The sequence below is a fragment of the Apis laboriosa genome, unplaced genomic scaffold (genome assembly GCF_014066325.1).
Source record: "Apis laboriosa isolate Shangri-la unplaced genomic scaffold, ASM1406632v1 scaffold5213_cov150, whole genome shotgun sequence".
In the NCBI taxonomy this organism is placed as follows: domain Eukaryota; kingdom Metazoa; phylum Arthropoda; class Insecta; order Hymenoptera; family Apidae; genus Apis; species Apis laboriosa.
The window spans coordinates 1,090-21,154 of NW_025223582.1; the positions used below are offsets into that span (position 1 = coordinate 1,090).

A 20,065-nucleotide genomic window follows, 5' to 3' on the forward strand; every position below is an offset into this window, starting at 1 on the left:
TTGGGAAATTTTTAAAAAAATTATATAGTTCTCAATTGATCGAATTAATTTGGAAATCATTATTATTGATGTATATGCTAAGAAAGGTGCCTATATTTTCCTTTCAAAATTATTTTCAAATATTATTTTTAATATCTATTGTATTTTAATTTATATATAAAATATTTAATAGAGTCGTCGATAAAATAGACAATAATAGTATCGTCGATAAAATAGGCAATGATAGAATCATCGATAAAATAGATAACATTAGAATTATTGTTTAAGTAGATAGCGATAGAGCTGTCGATATGGTAGAGAATGATATATTCGTTAGTTTATTGTATTATAGCCTATTCCTTTCGCCATGCGACGCTATTCCTTTCCAAATTCGTGAACGAACGACCACAGTCTCGTAGTTTGCAACGGAGCATTTATACGGGTGGACTGTAACTAGGCGCTTTAGTCTCTTGTTGGGACGCGACGCGTGAGTATGGGGCATAAGTGCACCCCTAAAGGTATGAACGGTACCGTGCATTGAAAACAATCGTCGTGACGCGACAAAAAATTGCATAAATACTGCGTGAAGCGGACGTTTCATCCTCTATCCCATATTTATCGAGCTTTTGTTTCGGTGACATCGTACCGTATCGAAGTGAGAACTGTCAGTCCGCAAATGTCCGGTGAATCGATCGTGTAACACGCGACAACGAGACGATACGTATTGTCGTCTGATGAAAACTGACAGTCTTGTGCGCCACAGATCGAAACGATTTTAAGATTAAATCGTTCGTCGATGCGACACTCGTCGTTGCGTGTGCCTGTCAGGGATACGTGAAGAAGGTTTTTCTTTAAGGCACGTGAGAGAGGTGAGTGAAGAAAATATCAAATGTATATTGATTTATTTGAACTGTTATTGCGCTTTAGTTTTTTGTCCCGCGTTTTTTACTCGATTTTCGAACGTTTGACGCGTAACAGTCGATCGATGCATTTGATTTTATCCTGCATTTAATTAATCGGTAATCGGTCGTTGAACAATATTATTAATGACGATTTTCAATATGATCAAAATCAAATATGAGAACGATTCGTACATCGCTTTCGATTATTTTATGAATTTATAGTTGTTAGATAATCGATATAGAAATGAAATTAAAGATTTTTTTCGATTTTATCCTAGTGATAATGTAATATAATTTTTTGAATGTAATTGGATATAATTGTATATATACGTAGATTATCAAAATTTTGGTAGATCAAGCGTGATTTCATAATGTCAGAGACAGGTCAGCGATTTTTCAATTATCTCGGAAGCCGCAAGAAAAAATGCACGATAAGAAGTTTATGCTTTTAAATACACATACGTATAATATACACGCGATCTTTTTAACGTGACCATCGAAAAAGCCGCGAAGATGTCTCTGTCAAACAATGTTTTTATTGATTTAGCGCGGCAAATGTTTGTCTTTGTGGTTATTCGTGATTGCTCGTCAAACAATCAATTGAGCGTTGCTTGTTTTAACAAGCAGAGATAATTTTTCTTAATCAGAAACGCAAACTTTCTTTTTAATAGTAGCCTCAAATTAGTTCAAATTTTCGATCGTCCAAAATAAGATTAAGAGAAGATTTGAAAAGCATGGTCTTAATCTAATCGCGGATATTTAAATTGAAAATTATTTCAAAATCGTTTCTTTATTTTATTTTACTACATTATTTATTATAGTTGATATTCCACTATTTTCTTCAATATCGTTATTAATATTATTTTTCATTCTGTTTAAATACAATTGGTTAATTATCCGATTATTTTTTGAGGATAATATCAAAATCTCTACGTTATCGATACATAATACACGTTGCAATATTTCTTTCGAAAACGAACACTTATTTGAACTCGAACAATAAATAGGGATTAAAAATGCAATAATTAACGAGGAAATAATTCACAAAGAAAAAAAAATAATAATAATAAGAACAAAATTATTTAGCATTCCGAATAATCACTATAATAGCGATTTATGTTGGTTAACGTTACATATCCTTTGAAAAATTGTTATTGACGTCTATTTTTAAGTTGCTTTACCTTAAAAGTCTTAATAAATTTTCCAAGAGCGCGACGCTGACTCACCTGTCCTTAGTGCGTTTAAAAACACGCTTAAAAGGCAAATGAGGCGATTAACGTATCAATGTATGGCTAGGCGAACAAATAAATCCCGCGCGTAATGACACTTCTTTGCAACGATGCAGCGATGATCTTTGCAGCTGGGATAGATAAATCGTGGATTCTCGCATAGAGTCGTCGTATGCTTTGTCTCCGGGTGCGATACATTGTATCGATAATGCGATCTAGTGCTTGTGTTTCATTGTAAACCATCTATATCTATCTATTATGGGATAATTTATCTTTGTCAAGGTTTTATAATCGTTATTTTTTTCTTGGAAATTGATCCATGTTTACTTATTTTGTAATTTATTCGTGTTGTTTTTTTTTTTTTTACCAACCATTCTTCTTCTTCATAAATAGATAATGCAAGGAAAGATTAAATTAAAATTTACATTTTTCAAGTTTCTTCCCATGTGTTTCATACTTTTTGCAAATTTTTATTATTATTTTAAAATTTGGTCTATAAAAATTCTTCTATTATACATATCACATATTTAAATCGTAAATAAAAAAAAAGAAAAAAAGAAAATAAAGGGAGTCAAGTTGTGTAAAACACATCTTTAATATTATTTCTTAATTTCTTCTTCAGGGACGAATTTAATTATCCTACTTATACATGAAAACGCAATATACTCGTGAATATTATCGGGCTTAAATGTTATCATATATATTTAACATTGAAAATAATATTAAAAGATAATTTGAAAAGCTCTAAGAAAAATTACATACCCGTATGTAATTATCGTGTGCTTGCATATCTTTAAACAAAAGATACATAAACATGCATGTGTCACTGCTTCGTAAAAAGATGGTTATTCCATAGCATCGTGAATAGTAGATTACATCCAATGAAAAGACAATTCATTTATGAGGTTATCTTCAATTCTTCGATATCATTATACGCATTCCATCCTCTATAATTGTTCAACTCGTCGTCCAATGATGATGAGCGAAGCGACGACGATTAGATTTATTTTCAATTTGAAACGCCAACTTTGAATTCTCGAAGTTGTTCTATGCGTTTTGTAAATCAAGATGAAGAGGACAAAGGTTCTTGTTGCGCGAACAAAACGTGAGAGATACTTGACCGATAATTCGATATACTCTCGAATATACTTGGCCAGATGCACTTTTGCGATAATCGGGGAACGACGAGGATCTTTCGAAAGCTGGTTAACCCTGTGTAAAAACGTGATTCTAAACGAATGATGAACAATCGAGGAATAATTTGCAAAATGTTTAACGATGATTGGAACATATTCTTAAGAAGGGAAAATCGTGAATTTTGAAACTTTTAACATTTTCGGGGAAAATTTAATAATTCTCAAAAGATTATACATATTTTTCTTCATTTATTTTATTTTTTTCTTCATTTATTTTATTTTATTCTTTTATTTCATTTTGTTTCATTTTATTTCATTTTATTTTATTTCATTTTATCTTCATTTATTTTATTTTTTTCTTCATTTATTTTATTTTTTTTTTATTATAGTTTTTTTTTTTTTTGAAGATTCAGATTATTTCTGTCTTAATTTTTTTTTTGAAATTATTTTTAAAGAACTATTAAATTTTATCGATAAAAGTTGAATTTCATTCGACGGCTAACATAGGGAACAATAACGTAGAAGGATTCGCGTCGGATTACGGGCACAATAGAGAAAGCGGAAGAGATTAATGGAATGAAAACGGAGAGCGAAAATTATAATAAATAGCGGTAATAAGAAGAAAGGAGGCGCCGGGTGGGCAAAGTAAGTAGACGTCTTTACGAAGATGGATGCTCTGTAACGGGAGATGGCCGATAGAGAGAGAGACACAGGGACGGGACATTTGCATATTATGTCTTGATACACAGGTTCCGGGAATGCAAATAAGGCGGTTAAGAAAACTAGTAGGCAATCGTGTGCGCGTAAACAATGGCGATGGAAATATTTGCGCGGCCAGAGGGAAAGTTGCGTTGTTGGTAAACGCACAGTGATGAGAAATCAAACGTATTTTTCTAACGTAATAAAAATAATTTATTGCGTAGTTGCGATATATCGTGATATACATGTATATATATATATATGTATATATATAATCTCGATTAGAGACGTTTTCTTTTATTTTGATTTTAAGTAAATAATGTATAGAGTAGATATTGTGATGTTATTAGATAAGGAATTGTTTATCTGTTTGGTAAATGTAGAGAATATTTTCTTTTTTTTAAATTAATTTACCAGTTGTACGTGTCATTAAATTTTATCAAGAATATTAAATAAATTTAGTAAATTTCAAAATTTATGGTATTAATATTTAAAAATTTGTGAAAGTTTCAATAAATAATTAGATATTATAATATTATTAAATTAAAGGTATATTTTTCTTCGATAAAATTGTAATCGTGTACACTATCGAATGATAATTTTGTTTATCGATTATAATGATATTAATCATATATAATCTTATATTCGTATATGGTATATATAGATCCATGTGAAAAATCGATTGTAAACACTTCGATGAAAGAATATAGACAAAAGATGATAGGAAAACGTATATGAATAAGTTAGAAAGATTCTTATTACATAACATGTACATATTACATACATGGAACTGTTTCGTTAAATTTAATAGCGTTATATCACATTTAAAGGGGTGGTGGCACGTTTGTACATTGATTTTCACTCTACTACGAATACAAAAGATTTGTCAAAAGTTTTTCGTGTCAGGCTGTCGATAAAAGTACACGAATTGATCTAAAAACGTGTTCGTCTACCTCCAGCAGAGCGCAACATAGTGTCGTGTGCGCATTCCAGCGAGTCCGGTTAAAAGTGAATGGAGAAGCAACTCATTCACAAGATTTTCTGTCGGTCGGTCGGTTCAGTTTTCGCCGCGGTGTGCGTACGGACACCGCGCATGCGCAATCGAACGTCCCTATGCATGCACGCACGCACGCGCAATCGCGGGATCGTGCGCTTGCGCACACGTGCACTTTGCACGCGCGCAAACACGCGCTTCTCTTCAAATAAATTCCACGCGTGCTTGTTTCGCCTTCGTCGCGAGACGTCTATTTTTGATCCGCGTTGTGCTTGTTTCTTCTTTTTCGTGATATTTGTCAGCAAAGAACGTCGTTACCTTCTCGTTGTTTTGTTTTTAAATTAGACGAGCGATTGAAGGAACGAGGATTGTTAGAAATCCCATATATATATATGGATTTTTGATTCTTTTCTATTTTTTTTTATAATCTTCCATTGTTTGATGTTTGAAAACGGAACATTCGATACGTTGTATTTTAAAACATGGAAAAGATGGAAATTATGAAAATTTAAATTTAGATTGTGTTGAAAATGTTTTCTTAAATATGTCGATAGGTTAAAAAATTAAAATCAAAGAGTATAATATTTTTACAAATATCATTAGGTTAAAAGAAATTAAGTTACTTAAATTAATAGAACTCATGAATTCTTTAAGAGTCAATCATTCAGTTTTTAATAAAATATTCTCTCTTTTTCCTCTTTTTATCAAGTTCTATTAACCAGTTAGAGTTAATTATTATTAAAACTTTTTTCCCGTTTGAAACTTGAACCAACAAAAATCTATAGATATCCTTTGTAAGAAAAAAAAAAAAAAAAAAAAAAGACACAAAAATATATAAAAGACGATGGATGACATAAATAACTTTGACATTATCAAATCAAATGGCAGTTGTAAATCTATTCCCCGTCGACGTGTTTCTTAATATTTATATCTTGACAAATAATTTATAGTCGAAACCACTATAGGCAATGTGTATTATCGCCATAAAAAATCGAGTGGCCAATGCGAATCGATAATACCGATGGATTCCATCGTCGTATATACCTGCTAAATTCGTATTTGTTTACCAATCTCGATCGATCATTCGGCAGCGCCGTTCCAACGAGCTCCCTTATCGTGTCGTTGTATATTTTAACATTTTACCAGAGAATTTTTATCTTTGATTTCAAGTTCTGCCTGAACACCTTTCTATTTTACAAAGTATATCTTGTTCCGTCTGCGTTTATAACGTGTCCAATTCGATCACGGTCTGTGGCTTACTTACTTAATAAAGACATTGTACAAGTAACGACAAACTGTTATAGATTTCTATTGGTAAGATATTTCTGGCAAGTATGGATTCCTGGAGATAAGTGTTTCTGTAGAATCGAGGCAAATGGAATTCCTGCGAAAGATTTATAGATGAGCAAAATGTGAACAGAAGAAAAGTTTTTGTAGAGATTGAAATAGAATAAAGGGATAAATTATTTCTAAAGAGATGGGAGGGGAGATAGTTTTAGTAAAAATAAAAATTTAACTTGCTTCAAAACTGAAGTAGGAGAAGTAACAGATTTCTAAGTAAATAGAGAAACGTGAAAGTTTTATAAAACTAGAAATTTAATTTCTACAATAAAATGGAATAGATTTCTTGCAATACAGGGAAAACCGAGATTTTGAAAAGAATAATTATAAATATATGAATTGTATAAAAAGAAAATTTAGATTCCTAAAGAAACTAGAAATAAAATCCCTACAAGACCGAAGAAATAAATAAAGAAAAATAAAAAAAAAAAAAAGAAAGAATCTCCGGAATAAGGAAAAACAAATAAATAAAAATCGAAATCTTACGAAATTCCTCGGTTAAAATTTCCTCGGCCTAACCTTCCTTCTTCTAAAATATTCCATGGAGCGAAATGAAACGAGGTATTTAATCGAATTACGTCCCATTCCACGAGAAAAGTTGCCACGGTTTACGCTTCTGACAAAGTCGTTAAGATCGTACTTACGATTCGCGCCTCTTATCCTTCTCTCTCTCTCTTTCTCTCTCTCTCCCCTTGGCTCTCTCTTATCTCTCGTTTCAATGAAAACCGACTCATACCCGCCACGGATCGATAAGAATCTAAGCGGTGTCGGTCGTTAAGAATAAGGACAGCTTTTGCATAATCCGATTCACGAAGCGAGAAACTATTCTCGTCGCGAATACTTCGCCTCGGAATTCGCGTTTACCCTGTACTGTTGCAAATTGCACTTGCCGCCGCATTAGAATTTATAAGACTGTTGCGCATGCGCGCGCGTGTATAATTATCGATGGACCAAAGTGGGTTTGTAACGAGGGCAATTGAATCGTGGAAATTGACTTTTCTTTGCTTCGAGGTAATTTAGATCGAATGATTAGATCGATGAAGGGTTGGAAAGAATATAAGGAAGTGTTTTAGGTCGGATAACATTTTTTTTTTTTTTTAGAATTTCGTGATAGCGTTGGAAATAAATTAACAGAAAAATGTATGAAACTTGGCCGCGTTGATCTTAATGGAATAGTTGAGAGTTAGTTTTCGAGAAAATATTCGTTCGTCTTATATTATATAACATAGTTTCTTAATATATTTTAGTTTTTATTTATACATATTTATACGTGGTTAATCGAAGGAAGCAAAAAAGAAAAAAGTAATTAAGATATAAAGAGAAAGATTCGTCTCATAGATCGGAATTATTTATTTAGCGCAGAGTATTAATCGAGGGACAAAGAAACTTTGAAAAGTTAAATGTTGAAATATATTTGAGAGATTTAAAGGGTGTTAAAAGAAAATTATTTTTCTTTTGATAATACGAAATTCAATTATAATTTCTACAATAAAATGTTATTATTGAAAATAATTCATGACGGATTGTAATATTGTTTTGAGAGATCAATTCTCCGCCTACGGAATAATTCACTGTGGACCCGATCATAGGATAAATTGTTCTGGGGATGCAATAACAATAAAATTAATCATTACTGGTTTCTCTTCGGATCAAGAGTCCATCCATCTTTCATTTGTAGAATGTTAATGTAATCGTAGAATATCTTTGAAAAGATTTATTTTGGATCAAAATAAATTCAAAAAAATTTTAAAAAAATATTAATTAAAGCTTATTTATTAAATTATATATACAATTTGTATTACAACGAAGCAAGAAATAGAATGAGATTGCTTTAAGTATCAATCCACATTTTTGTATATTAACTTTTATGCTTATCTCCAAAGATGTTCCATGAATATATTAACATTTTATAGATAGAATTTTTTAAAACTTACGAAAGGAGACATTTTAATTTTCTCAAGTTTTTACAAGACATCAATTTAATTTAATTATTACATGACTATTAAAAAATTGTCAAACACGATATATCGAATTTTATCAATTTCTTTCAAGTTATCCCCTAATAGTTTCTTATTTTCTCAATCATTAGGAAATTATTTACTAAATAAACTAATTATATAATCAATTTTTTTAAAATTCTCTACAACAAATAATTTTCTCATCTCATTTAAATATTGCGGTCTTGAGAAGAAAAAGAAAAATCAATCATTTGTGCATAAGAAGCGTCGCGAATACTTCGCCTCGGAATTCGCGTTTACCCTGTACTGTTGCAAATTGCACTTGCCGCCGCATTAGAATTTATAAGACTGTTGCGCATGCGCGCGCGTGTATAATTATCGGTGGACCAAAGTGGGTTTGTAACGAGGGCAATTGAATCGTGAAAATTGACTTTTCTTTGCTTCGAGGTAATTTAAATCGAATGATTAGATCGATGAAGGGTTGGAAAGAATATAAGGAAGTGTTTTAGGTCGGATAACATTTTTTTTTTTTAAGATCTTTGCTCAACAATTATTATTTCGACGATGAGGTATATTACGTATCCGAAAGGAATTACTCGAAGTTAGAAAAGTGTGCTTTTTGAGAATACCGATCGGTGCGTGCACGATGATAAACGAGCACAGAAATGCTTCGGACGTTATCACAATTGGACCGATACGGGCTCGAGATATATCCGCGACGTGTTCTCGCGTTCTACGGCATTATGATGCAGGCATTTGGAGAGCGCGGCTCGGAGCCTCTGGGCGATTTGCATTCGAGGCGCATGCCACCGACGTACGACGAAACAGGTTCATTTTCTCGTCTCGAATGAATGAAATCGTTCCATGTTACGACACGCGTTTCATTCGTGCTTCCTTTTTTTATCCCGTATATCTTATATTTTACAATATAATTACATCATACTAGCTGAATAACTTTCTAACAATGTTTTTATAATTTGAAAGTTTACACTAATATGATAAACTTTAACTACAGGTGCAGTTATTTAATCGGATTAATTTTGTTAATAGTTGTTGATAGTTGGCATTAATTTGCTCGAGAATCTAAGTACTTATATATTATTACGATTTTTCTTTAAATTAAAGGGAATTTTTTTTTTATAATAATGTACAGCATGCTTCGTTTCCTTTTTTCTGCTTCGTTTCCTTTTTTCTTTCTTCGTTAATAGAGAAAGAATCGATGTAGAATAATTTTTTTTATCTTTAGCAATATATTTTATAATATTTTATAATATTTTATCTCTTTTAGCAGTATTTATTAATTACTTAATATCAATTATTAAACGATACAAGAGAAACACTAATATGGGTTAACTTCCTGTCGTATAACTAGAATCTTCTTTGTTTATGGGAGAAGAAAGTTTATGGTTACATGTTTACGATTGTGGTTTATTAGATTTTTAATTCGATGCGAAGTCTAGAAAGTAAGAATTACTGTAAAAAAAAAAAAAAAAAAAAAAAAAAAAAAAAAAATAGCATATTAAATTGATGTAATAATTTAGGAAAATAATACAGTTGACAGTTAATGGAGTTTTGCGCCTCAAATCCGATTTGGTTATCACGTGTATTTAGTATCGTTTAATTATCGAGAATGGTTTAACCAATGGATCCATGGCATAGAAATGCGTCGTAAAGAGGCAATTTGTTTGATTTTATGATTTTCTAGTATTACATAAGTCCAGTCGTCGTCGTAATCTCGCCTTAAAATTTTCATTTTTGTCCCCTTTATAGTTTTCCTCCTCTTCAAAATATATTATTTTATGGATCAGGTTTTAATAATTCTTCTTTTTCTTGTGTTTTAAATTTTCATCGAATTTTTCTTTTCTATTTTTCTTTTTTTTTTTTTTTTATTTTACCATTATTATTACCATGAATAGTTTCGATAGTTTCTTTCCTTATTTTTTATTTCATTATAATCTAAATCTAAATCTCTTAGGATTCTTTTCCATATTTTACAACATTTCTAAGTAAGTACTTGGTTCTTTCATCTTATATATTATCGTGTAATAATGCAAGTTTTGAAATTATTTTCCCTTCTCTTTTTTCGCTATCTTTCATCTACTTTTCCCTCTCCTTGTTATCATTCGAAGAAAAAATTCTCTGCCTTTCATTTCACACTGTACTATTTTTCATACGTTATATTTATATCATAATGTCAAATCCGCGATTTAAATTCTTATAATTATCCCAAATTGCACGCGCATAAATTCTTTAAATAATGATAAATCGTTATCAAAATTTATAATACGTTGGTAAATTACTCGACAACCGAGTCACGTATTCAATAACACCTTCTCGTTTACGGCACATGATCCGAACGATCGTCAAACTGGCATTATACCATAAAGATAATTATTATTGCTACATGTCGAACGAGGTATTACATGAATTGATACTCGGAACTAATTATCGAGACACTTGATAAACAAAATCAAAATACAATTTGAACGAAGTGGCAAAAAGCGGGAAAGGATAGACGATAAAAAAATTAGATAATCCAGTTGACATTTAACTCGGTGCAAATCAAACTTAATTATATGCGTTCGTTAAATTTGATCACGTATTACCTTTCCTCGAATCTAACCGTTCCTTATCCCGATTTAACACTCTATTATTTGGTTATTTAAACGATCAGAAAAATCGAGAGTTATTCGATAGATACGATTAAGAGATACGAGGTACGAGTTTATCCATTTATTATTCTCTAATGTATAATCTAGTGTTATTAATTGTTCATATAAATTGGAAAAAATAATAGTTAAATTTAAATTCAAAAATATTTAGTTAAATTTACAGGTATTTATAATATATCAACTAAAACATTTTAAATTTAATAACAACTTTTTATCCATATCCTTATTCATAAACGTTGTGTATTGATATAGGAGTGGTACGTAATAACGTACACGTACATTTTCACATAATAAGCGATGAAACGTATACCTCGCTATGCAATCACATTAAAATACAAAGTTAAAAAGCGGAAAGTAAAGAAAAAACAAAATATCTAATAATACCTCTCTCTCTCTTTCTCTTATCTCTGTTAACTCCCTCACGCGGTATATTTTAAATTGCACGTAATTTTAAACGGTGATCGCGTGAGCTCGCCGACGAGATTGGCAGCGAGAGGAGACGGGAGGGGGGGAGGGAGTCGGTCGTGGCTCGTAGACTTTTATTATTCCATTGAACCGCGCGAAAGGGACAGAATATCAAAAGGTGCGTGGCCCTTGGTATGAAAGAGCCAGTTCGTAAGTTTACCTACGTGAGCGTACTTTAAAGGTGTACTTACCTCGGTTGTAACGGTATATCGTGCGATGTACAAAACTGTGAGCAAAGAGGGAGAGAGAAAGAGAGAGAGAGAGAGAGAAGGAAAGAAAGAAAGAAAGAAAGAGACGAGCGTTTGTGGAGTGTATGCACTGCGCCACTCGGTGAACGAGTGGAAGAGTAGATAGGAATAGGAAAACAGAAAACGAGAGAGAAACGTTGCACGATAAGTCCCTTCTTATGCGTCTTGTTAGTTGATGAATCTTTCTTTCCTATTCCTTCTTTTCTTTTTTATATTTGTATTTTCTTTTTCCATTTAGATACTTGATCTTTTAAAATTGTGTATTTTTTTTATCCATTTCTTAGTAATTTTATATATATTGTATTGATTTTCTAGTACATTAATATCAAATACTAGTATCCTATAATAAACACAGGTAATTGGTTATGGAAGATAAAATAAATAATAACATATTGTTTCTTATATCTTCAAAATTATCCTTACAAATTTAATTTTAAAAATACTTGTAATTTAAACACGGTATATATTAAAATTTCTATTAGAAAATACAACGATATTTAGAATTAATCCAATCTCGTTCGATTTTCTCAAAATTCCTCTTTCTTTTTCTTCCAAAAAATATTTAAACAAAAATGATTTATAACGAGCCGCTGGAAACAATCGATTAAATCGAAAGTAATTCACAAGCGAATTCAATTATTCCATTCACGTTAACAAGAAACTCCCGTGAAATCGAGCTTCCGAAGGAGATAACCTTCGCATTTCGAACCGGTGATATATAACTCCCATAACTCGATTCGACTTAATCATATCCACGTTTTCCTTTTACCACGATCTTACGATCGTTTTATACGTAATAAAGATACATCAAAGTGTAGTGAAAATCGTGGAACGAACGCGTGAGAATTATTCTCGTTCCTTTCCACGTAAATGGATTGCCTCTCTCGTCATTGTTTCTCCCTTGAGATTCGTGTCTCTTGGAACGAGTAATGAGGTTAATTGGGAACGTAAAAACGGACGGATGAATGAACTGATGAATGGACGAGGCGTTGTGAATGAAAACGAGGGTTCGTGGTAATTTGTGCTAGAATTAATTATCATTCGGCAATTTTTTTTTTTTATTCGTTTCAGTTTAAATAATTCTTGTTCTCTTTCGATTTCGAATAATTTTTGGCTCGAATCTCTCGTTTTTTTCACTGATATATACCCGAGGGTCGAAAAATAATTGAAATAATTCGTTTCATAATTCCGACAGGGGGAGGATAAGGGGGAGAGGAAGTTGGGTTTGTTTTTAAAAATGAAGAAGAATTTTGAAAATAGTTAGGGTAATGTGTTTTAAAATTTCCAAGGGTTTTGGAAAGTTTAATTGTAGTTCTCTGCCAAAGTTTAACTTTGCCCATAGTTTCTTAGTTAGAAAGTTTAACTTTACTTGTACTAAAGTATTTTACTAAGTATTTTAAAGTTTGGAAGCGAATAGATTTGGTCTATCGATGAAAGTTTAATTTTGTCTTTTAATTTTTCATCGAAATTTCTTTCGTTGTTATTTATTATAATGTATTTTAACATTTTTTTCAAGTATCTTGATTTTTCTACGAAATTAAATTTATGATATTATAAAAAGAATTTCCTCACTTTTATAATTATACGGTTTTCATTCGGACACGCTCGATCAATCGTTAATTACATAGAAAGCAATTAAAAAGATAGTTATTGACATTAATGAGGGAAGAAGGACGAGAAGTGAAATAGAAAATGAATGAAAGTTTTGCTAATTTTAAACATTGAATCGAACTCGAATAATATTTGCCAATTTTCTTTTTTTCTATACACATATGTTTCTCATCTTTTTTTTTTTTTTGTTGGACATTTTGGACATTTTTTTTTGATGGAATTTTTAACATTCATATCCATTTTAATTAATGATTTATCGAGATTCGGTATAATGAATTTGAAGGATTTTTATTCCCTGTATATTTTATTATTTGAAAAAAGTGAAAGTTTTTAACATATTGCGCAAAGAGAATATATATTTATGTAATATTCACCTATGATGCAATTTTATTATTGTTCTCGCGTCATTTTTTTTCTTCTTAGTTAAATTTTTCTGTCAATTTTATTTATCATTACTTGCATAACAATCTATTATTAAAATATTATTTTGTCTATAAATTATTTAATTTCAAATTTTAATAATTCGTAAAGCGTACCAATTATTTGAATTCACCTTTCTGAATTTCTTCTGAAATAACGAATTACATATTCCAAATTCTAATTTCGAGCATGATTATGATCCATTATCAATTTCAAAATTTAAACTTTCCGAAACAATATATATATTCCACCTACTTCCTTCTATTCGAATTCGAAGATTTCATCCAATTTGCACGAAACCAAAGGCACCTTCACTTTCTAAAAAAAAAATTATCGAAACTCCATAACTCGAATATTGTGAAAATTAATCGGAAGAAATAAATTGATCGAGATCGGTTCATTCCCATCGCTAGCCCGATGGAACGCGCGTGGCCAAAGGCACTGATTTAGCAACTCCCTCGTTTGGTTTCGCGATAACGCGCGCCTCTATTGACTGCGCGCTAACCGTAAATTAGAGGCTAACCTTCCGAGCTGAAGCTCGTGCGTTCCCGCCTTTTCCCTCCTTTTCTCTCCCCGCTTTCTCGCGAGGAAAACCACGGTTGTCTTTATTCCATTGCTCGTCCGTGCGGCGCGGATGTAGCATAAACAGATATGATCGATTGACAAGCTGTCATTTCGCGTAAAAAGGTCTTGGAATACATTATCGACCACTTTTACATTACGCAAAACGTAAGGTTTCTGGAACGACCGTGGGTAAACACACTTTTCCCTCGTCGAATACGACTAAAGTGGAACGTATCTAGAAAATTAGATTAGAAAATGGTGTATGTTTTTACAATACAACGGATCGACGTTTTATATGTTTTACCCGTTTACTTATCCTCCGGTTCTTTTTTAATTACACTTTCAACTCGAATACGTTATTATTATTCGTATTTACTTTTATATCCGCTTCTTTCGTACCGTGAAATGAACATAAACAAGTTGAAAGACGTGCTTTCATCGTCCAAAACTCGGCCGATTCTTCCATCGAATCGCATCGAAAATTTAATATCACCGCATTATCTTAAATTATATATCTATGCGCAATTTACAAGAACTAGCAAGCAAGCTACCACAATGGCTGGCGATAAATCACGAGATACAAGGTACACCCGAAAGGACGTAAGATGGAAGGAACGCGCAACGATCCATAGATCATCGCGCAAGGAAACGGCGAGAGGGCATAAATCGAATCTTTTATTACGTGCAGGTGTCGAGCTCGAAAAATCGGAGGGAGCACACACGCCGATGAGATAGCGATCGCGTTCTCCTCGTGAAAGTGTTGGTATGGAAACGAGATTCTCGTTTTACGAAACGTTTGATACGCCACTTCTCTTTCATTCAAATTTTCCAATTCCTCCAGTTGCTTGTCGCCGTAAAGGAAATCGAAAGTTTTCGCGTATTTTTTTTTTTTTTTTTTCTTTTTTTTCACACCTCCATGTGGGAAAGTGAGTGGCGCGAGATCCAACACGAGTTTCGTAATAAATTTTTTTTTGAGAAAGTATCTATTGTATATCGAAAATATATTTCGTTTTGAGCGAAAAATCGAAGGCGATATCTTTTTTCAAGAATTTTTAGTAGGAATTATTATTCTTATTTATTCAAAATTCATTTCAAAATTCTTCCTTGATATTCTAATAAAATAGATAAAAAGTAAATTGAAAATTAAACCTTTTACTTTTTCGATGTGTTCGTTGCCAATTTCATTTTAACAAAATTACAATAATAAAAGAAAGAAAAATAACTCACTTTCTTATCTCGGTCAAATTACATTCTGGAATAATCCAAAATCATTTAGAAATCCATCCTCGAACGAAAACTACAAAGCATCAAAAGCTTCTCACTTTGCCATTTAGGAGAGGACAACATCGATATGATATATGTTTGAGGTATAGAATTTTGTGGTAAGATTTAGAGGCGCGAATTGGATCCATGGGGAGACATGAGACGATACTTTAAACTCACCTTTTCCCCGATCTTTAATCCAGATTGCCGATAGAAGCGCACGAACCATCGACCTTTATGATTTCCTTCCCTCTTGTCGTTCCTTTTTCTCTTCTTTCTTTTATCTCTTAGCATCCCTTACCCCCCTTTATTCGTGGTCTTTTATTAAGAACGATCGATAAAGCTTTGGATGTGATTCTGTGACATTGAGTCTCTTTGTTTGCGAATTGTTGGAATTCTGATATTCCAGAGAATCGTGATTAAGATCGAATGATTGTGATTAGATTTGACTTAGGATTTTTGAAGATGGGATTGTTTTATTGATTTATTGAAGGGGTTAGGAATAGTTTATAGGATGATTGAGAATCGTTTTCGTTTCGAATTATTAGAAAAAGAGGCGAGCTCGAATTGAGATTATTAAAATTATTAAAAATTCGTTTTCTATTTGTTTTATAAACGAGCAATATTGGTATTTAAAATTTTCTTAAGGTTGTTTTAAGGATATTTTTTTGTTTTTTCGAAAACATTAATTTTTATTAGTTACGCAATTGATTCCATTAGCGTGAATGAAAGTCGTTTACATTGTTTGTTGCAATTAGAATAGGGGAATAGAATTGTTAGAAATATTCATGTCATAACGTTTCAAAGTGTTTTTCAATTTCAAAGATGTAGAATTAACGATTTTTTTTAAATTGTTGTACAAGATCAATCTTAAATTCCTTGGTTAAAATAATCACGATATTTAAAATTAGATAAACTTATACGAGTGAAATATACTCTCGCTAAATTAGACGGTTAAAATGCAAATCTAACTAAAGGTATTTATGGATTATCAAAGGTGAATTATTAAACTATAGAAATACTGGACCTATATGTGTGTAAAACTAAACTTATCAACGTACGTAATTAATAGACTGGATTCTAAAGTGGGCAGTACCAGATCTCATTTATAACCAGAATTGTGTTAACCTATTGAATTGTAAAATTACATCATTGCGATCTTACAATATTCGTTTCTATTATTAAGATTAAAAATCAATAAGGCTAGGCTATAAATTGCGCGCTGCGAATTCAGATCGCTTGAAAACCTATAAGAACTAGAATTCGATCCAATAATATAATAAGGAATAATATAATTTTAATATATTGACAAAATTGAAACAGGATTATATAAAACCTATCAAAATTATTAAAACATAAATCTACTAATCTAATAAAATTTCCCTTCTATTTAAATTTATATTATCACCTTCAATCATTCTTTTATTAAACAGCTCGTTCGAATTTATACAAAATTTCTATTCCACAAATCGAGAAAAATCTGAAAAGCCGTAAAATAGAGTTAAAAAAATTTAATTAAATTAAAAAAATAGAGTTAAAAGAATCGGAAGAAAACTAAAAACTAAAAATTAGAAATCAATATTCCTATCACAAATATATATTAAACCCATATAAAAACACCATCGATCAAATATCCAAACTCCATAAAATAAAAATATAAAATAAACTCTATAATTAAAAAAGATTAACAAAAACCAGTAAAGTCACAAATAAATTAAAGCACACGAAATCTACCGATCAACAAAGAATCGGAAGAAAACTAAAAACTAAAAATTAGAAATCAATATTTCTATCACAAATATATATTAAACCCATATACGAACACCATCGATCAAATATCCAAACTCTATAAAATAAAAATATAAAATAAACTCTATAATTAAAAAAGATTAACAAAAACTAGTAAAGTTACAAATAAATTAAAGCACACGAAATCTACCGATCAACAAAGAATCGGAAGAAAACTAAAAACTAAATTAGAAATCAATATTCCTATCACAAATATATATTAAACCCATATCAAACCATCGATCAAATATCCAAACTCTATAAAATAAAAATATAAAATGAACTCTATAATTAAAAAAGATTAACAAAAACTAGTAAAGTTACAAATAAATTAAAGCACACGAAATCTACCGATCAACAAAGAAAGAAGATAACTAAAAACTAAATTAAAAATCAATATTCCTATCACAAATATATATTAAACCCATATACGAACACCATCGATCAAATATCCAAACTCTATAAAATAAAAATATAAAATAAACTCTATAATTAAAAAAGATTAACAAAAACTAGTAAAGTTACAAATAAATTAAAGCACACGAAATCTACCGATCAACAAAGAATCGGAAGAAAACTAAAAACTAAAAATTAGAAATCAATATTCCTATCACAAATATATATTAAACCCATATACAAACACCATCGATCAAATATCCAAACTCTATAAAATAGAGTTAAAAAAGATTAACAAAAACCAGTAAAGTCACAAATAAATTAAAGCACACGAAATCTACCGATCAACAAAGAAAATCGGAAGAAAACTAAAAACTAAAAATTAGAAATCAATATTCCTATCACATAAGCATAACACACATATATCAAATATACAAACATCATCTATCAAATACCCAACGAAATTCGAGGCTAAATCTACGAGAGAGCGGGAAAAAAAGAATCCCGTTTCGTTAACGTGTAAAGCAAACATTGGAAATCCCCTAGCCTCAGTCATAATGTCGGGAGGGACGCGTTAGAGAGTCCATTCGATCGAGAATCATCCAGAGTTTCACGATGGAGATTTATAAGGGTAGCCAGAAGGGAGGAGGGGTGCGCGATATGGCACGGGTTCTCGGTTACATTGTGCGACGGTAGCCGCTTCTGTGGGGTGGTTTAACCGGTATTACTCGTAGGAAGGGGTTAGAAATGTTGTATGATCCGGTATGGTCGACGGTACGGACAACGAGGCCGGCCCATTGTCCTGCAAATCCCACCAAATTTTATTGCTCGTTCTCCGCGTGTGTGCCTGTTGTCGAATCACTTACACCCATTGAATCGTTCGCTCTGGGAAAACGATACTTTGGATCGTGATTGCAAATTAGGTTCCACGGTTCCTTTTGAATAGAGAGGGATTGAATAGGTTAGATTAATAAATAGGTGATTACGAGGTGTTTTGGGTTAATTTTGTTTTATTTTTTGACAAAATTGGTATATTTGCCGCGAGTTTGTAGTTCTTTTGAATGAATTGGTGTAGGAAAAAAGTTATTGTTCTTTTTCGGTAGAATTTTGTAAATAGTTCATTTTCAGTTTTACATTTTGACGTGTCGAGGGTTTCTATAAATTTTACATCAATTTACAAAATTTTTAAAAATTCGTTGAATTGTATTCGATCGATGGATTAATCGTTTAAAAATTGTACAATTATTTTCCTCTCTACGCAATAATGCTTAAGAAATATCTCGAATTTTAACTCGTTCTTCGTTTCTTCGAAGCAACAGAATCGTTATTTCCTTTCGCATTGCCAAATCAAAGAATTTTTCGTGAAAAAGTAAATGATTCATTTAATAAGTTTTTGACAGGCTGTTAAAAATGAAAAAATTAATTCTCTGTGCTAAAATTCTAAAAATTACCAATTTAAAGATATTATCGTATTACTTGTAATAGTATTAATAGTAATAATATAATAATTAATAATAATTATAATAATAAATAATAATTAATACATTTTTATAATCGAGAACTTGGCAAAAATTGAATTATTCCGGATGTTAATAATCATGGGAAAGGGAAACAAATTTTCCAATTTTTCCATTCTACTTTAATGCTTAACTATATCGTAAATTCGGCAAAGTTTCAAAGGTTAATGAGAAATCTTAAGAATGGTTAGGTCAGTTGGTGGCATTTGGAAAAGCTCGTAAAGCTATTCACCCTCCAGGTAACGAATACCAAAATCAGATGAAAGGATTTTTACGGTATTTCGGAAGCGTGCTTACTAATATTTTTCGAAGGTGTCAGTTTCTCTTGGTCGTTCGAGCAAGACGGATCGTTTGAATTATTCATTCGTTTTTTGTATCATTATTTATATTATCCTCTCTGAAAACTGGAATTATGCTCAGGTAACAATTATTTAAATTGATAGTTTTATTTCTTTAAAAAATTTCTTTTAAATTCAATTATATACATTTCTTTCTATTATATTTATATTTCTTTCTAAATTCAACGTTGAAGATAAAAATTCGTTATTTAGAATATTCTTTAAATACAGTTTTGCAGTGCAAAAGATTGTGAACGCATTCGAGATCGATATATAGAAGATTTTCTATTTTATGGCGGATGTACAGTCACGTCATGAAGTTTTCCAAGAAAAGTGAAAAAAGATTTTCCACGTATATTTCTGTGTATGCGTTTGTGTCAATGCAAGTGTAATCGAAAATCAATACTTGATTTTTGATCACAAATTTATTAATAAACAGCCATAGGATGAATATTTTTATTGCATATTGTTTTGCATTATTATTGCATTGTCGACATTCATCTGATTTCGTATTAGTTTCGATTTCGATACAAAAGGGAACGAAT

General features: G+C 31.3%; 1 protein-coding gene across 2 annotated transcripts in view; it reads left to right on the top strand.

Moving 5' to 3' along the window:
- The first annotated feature begins 433 nt into the window (after positions 1-433).
- LOC122717482 (GAS2-like protein pickled eggs) overlaps positions 434-20,065 on the top strand; it is a 78,124-nt gene continuing 58,492 nt past the window's right edge. For both annotated transcript variants that reach the window (XM_043941589.1, XM_043941590.1), the window contains exon 1: positions 434-848. The gene's annotated coding sequence lies outside the window, so the exon portion shown is untranslated. The remainder of the gene's footprint in view (positions 849-20,065) is intronic.